The sequence below is a fragment of the Phymastichus coffea genome, unplaced genomic scaffold (assembly GCF_024137745.1).
Source record: "Phymastichus coffea isolate CEN01 unplaced genomic scaffold, Cenicafe_Pcof_1.1 PCOF00256, whole genome shotgun sequence".
Taxonomy (NCBI): Eukaryota; Metazoa; Arthropoda; class Insecta; order Hymenoptera; family Eulophidae; genus Phymastichus; species Phymastichus coffea.
Window position 1 is genome coordinate 57,039 of NW_026707067.1, and position 6,183 is coordinate 63,221.

Here is a 6,183-nt window from a genome sequence, read left to right on the forward strand (position 1 = left end):
TTATAACACGTTGGCTCTTTTTTTGCTTTTTCACACTTTCCGCCGCCGTGGCCAAAACCTGAGCAGTTGTAACACGGATATGTATTGATGACGTCGAAAACTCTGCAGTTTTGACAACCAATAAATAATTTGTTACTATTGTTTTTTATATGTTTATATAAAATAGATGGAACTTCTACTATTGCAGTTACTGTTTTATTTTTTTCATTTGTAAATACATGATTTACTTTGCATTTTTCTTCGTATTGACTAAAATTTCTTGCATTAATATCAATTTCTATATCTTTTACATTTGTTGTGAAAGCTTTAGAAATTCCTACTACTTTAATTATCGGTTTACGTATTTCTTCTTTTAGAACAGTAAGTGCTGGTAGTTTTTTTTGTAAAGTTTTTTCTAATACTGTGACATTTTCTTCGGTCATGCAGTTGACAATTATTGTGTCAGTATTTTTAACTTGTACACTTTTTGTTTGTATGTTTTTGTCTTTAATTAAATAATGTGCTACTTGATTTTCTAAGTTTATGTTATCATTACTCTTTTTCTTTATTATTAATCTTGGTATTCTTTTGGGTTTAGGTTTTAGTAGTGCAATTGTTTCAGCATATATTTTTCTCACAATGTTAGTATTTGCATTTTTATTTTGTTTTTCTTTAATTAGTAGTTCATTGAGCAATTCATTTTTTTCTTTTGTTTCTTTGTACAGTTCTTTCAATAGGTTATTTTCGGCTTTTAATTGTTGTAATTCATCCAAATCACTGATCTGTGTTACGTCCATATTATCATCGTTTTCATTTAAAATTTGCTTTTCATGCACAAGCTCATTTAATATTTCCTGTTTTAATTGTTCTCTACTTACAAGTTTGAATTGTGTTATAAAAGCACTAGCTTGTTCACTTAAGTCCCCATATGGCAAGTTTGATGTTAGTGCAAAATTTGGATGCTCCTGGCATATTATGAATGAGCTGTTTATTAGTTTGATTGCATTTCCTGCATTGATTTTTGCTACTATTTCACTCGTATGATAGAAATTACCACATACTAAACACACAACTGCTCCAACTTTTGTATTTGGATGACTCTTGAAATGCTTATGTAGCGATGATGCGTCAGGCGGTTGCACCTCCGCACCGCTCGACGGCGACATCGCGACTATGATCATAAATGATGAATGAAAGATTATATTTTTGATATTTTATTTTTTTGCTAAAAACAAATTAAATTAAATCTGAAATCAAAAATCAACTAAAATCAATTTGAATTCTCGCGGTTTTTTTCATTTGAGCCAATCAGGTCATGAATAAAATGCTTCAATATGGCTACCATCACTTTTTTATAAGATCAAAACATCGTGAAATTCGCATATGCTTATTATAGAAATCTTCTACCAAAATCTTCACACTTGCAGATTTTTAGTTCTACGAAAGTTGCAAAGTTTTGTTTGAATGAAGAAATTTTACCATATTATAAGACGTAAGAAAAAATAATGAATCATGGAATTTTTTGGATCTGATCAATACAAACGTGAACTTATATCATAAAGGAATGAGAAATTCCTTCTGATTTTGATAAAGGTGACTCAAATAAAAAAAAAAATAAATAAATAAAACGGGATTACTGAAAAAAAACAACATTGTTATGAAAATGAAAAAAATACTGCTCAATTCAACAAACGTAGGAATAACTTAACTAAATTAAAGAGAGGTATACAATTTTGGTTGTAATGAAAAATAAAGATCAGAAAAAAAAACTGAAATTTTTCAACCGCTAATCTAAGTGATAAAAGTCTTACGTCTTATTTTTTCATTATTGTAGATGTTATACAATAGTGACTGAGTAAATTATTTGTTTTTGTTAGACAGCATATAATAGATATACAGATATTGTAACAATAATTATATGTTGAATTTATTTATGTTAACCTTTTAAGGACGGGACTGGTCGATATATCGACCACCAATTTTGTCAGGCACTCCACGTAACATATTCTTTCATTTTATGCACAAATATTGTGCAAAAAAAAAGTCAAATTTTAACGTAAAAATCCCCGTCCTTAAAAGATTAATAAATATGTTATTTTTCATTAGAAGTGGTGTTTATTTTAAATGTTACAAAATTACAACTTTTACAATTATTTATTTTTATGGAATTGTTTTTTTATGGCGTTCATAAACAAATATTCAATTGCATGCTACATAATATTTTGATAGCTGGAATTGTATAATAATGTAATGTAACAAGTATTAAACTATAAACTATTATCACGATGCAAGTAAGAATACATTTTTTTTGAGTGGATAGTCAATTTTTTAATTTTTTTATGATAACAGTGAAGACTTCATACAAATGAGTAACGTCGGTAAATTTTTCACTTTTAGTGGTTTAGAATCATGTCTAAATAAGTTTAACAAGTGTACTTCAAAATAAAATATAATTAATTACAGTTTGAAAAAACTTAAAGGTAACTTGGATTTTTCTAGATACAAAAAAATAACTCCCAAAAAATTCTTAAATATTTTTAAGCACATGCTTATTATACCACTTTGCCATCTAACAAATATTAGTCTTAAATACATTAATGTTTTAAATATACATACATATAACTGTATTGACCATACATTTAAAAAGATTTGAGAAGAATTTTTGGAAAGGATTATTTTTTACCGAGGCGGTAAGTAATAATCAAGGAATGCAAGGGCCATGACAGTTATTATAGCAGTATAGCTTGTATGCTTACCATAAGTTTTAACTCTGTGAACGCGTTTATCGACTAAGTCACGTCAGAGATAGGGGTCATCTTGTCAGTCTCTACGGAGTGGCGATAAGCAATTTTGTAAACACATATCACAGCCTTGCTATACAATATAATTTCTAACTTTACATAAACAATTTTTACTTAGTGTACATTTACATTTGCTTTTGTATTTACATTATTGTAAATTTACATTTGCTCATACAACTCTATCATACATTAATCAGCGGCTCTTATTCGGTTTATGGGCTTTGTTGACTATTGACTAACATTTTGAATTAGTTTTAGCGAGACTTTCCTTTATATATTATAAATTGGCACTGAATTGATGATCTTCTGTTACTCTATCTCTCTTTGTTTTCTAATTTTTTGTAACTACGTGATAACAAGTTTCTATACAGAATATAGACGTGATTTGAAACTATTAAATCAGCATGAAATGTACTTATGATGAAAAATACGCTGAGATTAGTGCTTGAAATAAGTGATAAATGTTAATCAAACATTTTATAGTTTAATTTTATTATAAGCTCAGAAGTCAAAAAAATAATAGTTGAAGCTGACATTTAAAAAAATATAAATGAAAAAGTATGAATAGTTTAGGCGCAATTGCTCTCTGTAATCACTTGGTTAAGTTAGGTGTATGATTATATACATATAAATTTCACAGAAACACCGAGAGAGAGAAGACGTGCGTACAGAAGACGCGGATTCTGTGATGCAAAAAAGGATAGTCCAGCCACTGCCATGACTGGCAGATAATAGTTTTCACTCTCTCTATTTTCCTCTCTCTCTCACTCTCTCTCTCTCTCTCTCTCTCTCTCTCATCTTTATCTTATCGAAAGGCGGAGACCTTTAGACCCCTCGGTGAGTCGGCACTACCAAAGAACTTCAATGCAACAGTTGAAACGACTGTATAGTCACTCATTCACATCCAGTCAGTCGACACAGGAAAGTTCTGGCTAAACAGCTTCCTAAACTAGCTAATTTATTAAAAAGAATATATAAAAAAAAACGAACGTCTGAAGTGCCAGCGGGCCTATATCAGTATATCTCGCTCAAGGGATGCGAGCCACTGTAACGATTTGCTTCGCTAGTTTGTTCGAGCCGAATATGTTTGTTATAGCTTCACTCGTTCTAATTCTGCCTCATACTGCCGTTTCGGGGAAATGTTGATTAAGTTTCTGACTAAGTAACTAGCTATTATCGGCTGATTATCAACCCGTCAGATTATCAATTCATCAATATGTTAAGTTACTACTACTGGATAGTGCTCGGCATATTTGTCACACTTTTCATCGAAAGTCAAGCGATCGGAGGTAAGCATCATCTTCGTTGATAGCATATGTTATCATTATTGCATATTGCATTTCTCTCATATACATACGTCTTAATAATTATAATGTATTTATATATAATTGTGTATATATATATATTGCTGTTGTTGACAAATTTTGTTATCTGAAATAATAAAATTTGCCAATCCAATAATATATAACGAATATAATAATTTTTACTTGTTCAGAAATCGAATGAAAGAAGATTTAATATTTCATAATAAGAAAAATTTCGATTAATAACAAGGCCTATTATGAAAGTTTTGAGAGACGTCAATTAATACATCGCAATACTCATAATGTAAATTATCGTTATTCATTCTAACCTAAATTCGCTTAAGGAGGTATTACCGGTTATAATAACAAAAAATAGGCTAATTTTCAATTTTTTTTTCTCAATTCCTTTATTCTATATCAATTTGCAAATTTCCACAGATGAAATATATGATTTGAAGATTAAAAAAAATTTTTTTTTGATTTTTTTTCATCTCTTTTAATAATTTATAGTGTGCGTCGAAGTCAATAGGTTAAAAAATGCCGCGTCCCATGACGGATAGATAAGGTCGGGAACGAAGAATCTGAAACAAAAAAACCAAACGGCATTTTAAAAAGGAAGGTGTCTTACGTGGTATTTTACCACAATATTTAAAAAAAATTACAAGGAAAAAAAAAATGGCGATAGTTTGAAAAAATAAAAAAAATCGCGTTTTTTTTTCACTTTTTTACTTGCTCATTTTTTTCAGGTTCATTTTTTGCTTATATTGTGGTAAATTACCACACAGGATACTTGAATAAAGAAGCACACCAAATTTGGCTTAAATCGGTCGAGCCAATCCGGAGATTAAGCGTCCGCCGTTTGAAAGAACGTCATTTTGAGAAAAACGCGTTTAAAGTTTTTTATTATGAATTTGTTCAATATTTTTATTAAAAACGAAATATTTATTACTTACAATTGCTCAGTCTGCTATCCCTGGACCATACATAGGCGCATATACATCTATATATTATTTGAAAGTAAACGGTGAACAACTGTCGATACAGTACCAATTACCGAAAATACCTTTTACCGACCCAAAAAAGTGCGCGCGCTCAAACTGCTGTAACTTTTTCATTTTTTGGAATATCACAAAAAAATTTAGGACGTGATTTCTGAAGGCATAATTAGTTGAAAAATGAAAAAAAATGACTTTTTCAAAATTATAACCGGTAATACCCCCATAACCTAATGCATATCGCTCATTAAATATTCATTTAACACGCATATTTTACATATATATAAGTTGGAAAATGTGTCTTGTATATCATACGGCCATATTTTTGATCGCTCGCAAAGATGTCACCTACATTCAAACTAAATTCAATCAAATGCTATAACTATACATTAAAATTTTAATCGATATTTTAAAATATAAAATGAAATCAAGAAGATATTATTTTGATATGGTAAAACAAATTCAATAATTAATAAAGCTTTATTTTATATCTATTGTTTGTTAATGTAGTTATAACCATAGTTGTTATATAACAATTGTGAATGTCCTATTCTTTCATTTTTCCCAAATGAAAGTATCCATACTATAAACTTCATAAGCATCTAGCAGTCATCTAAAACACAATATTTTGTTTTTGTTATAAAACAATGTTTAGAATTTTCAATGTACATATCATGGACTAATCGAAAAACCGGGTGTGAAGAAGAAGGGAACATGTAAATACTGTTAATTTTTATAGGTTTGTCATAAAAGGAAATGGCCTTAACTCTAATTTCATTAAAACTATTAAATGTTTATACTTTCCGTATATCTGCTAAACATTTTGTTAATATTAACTTGCAATTTTTCAATGAAATGACAAATTCAGCAGTTTCTTTTGCCATGACGATAATTTAGGTCTAGTTGGTATTTGGTGGCAATATTTTGATTAATATTAACTTTAGTTATAGTACGAGTACTTCTAGCAAATCCCTTACCTTCCTGGTTTCGACATTTAAAACGTAGATAACATGATTTCCATAAAGGTCCAAATAATTTCATACAACGTGGATAATACATCAGGAAATTACGGATTGGTTTGAACGAATGTGGAAAAGTAAAGAA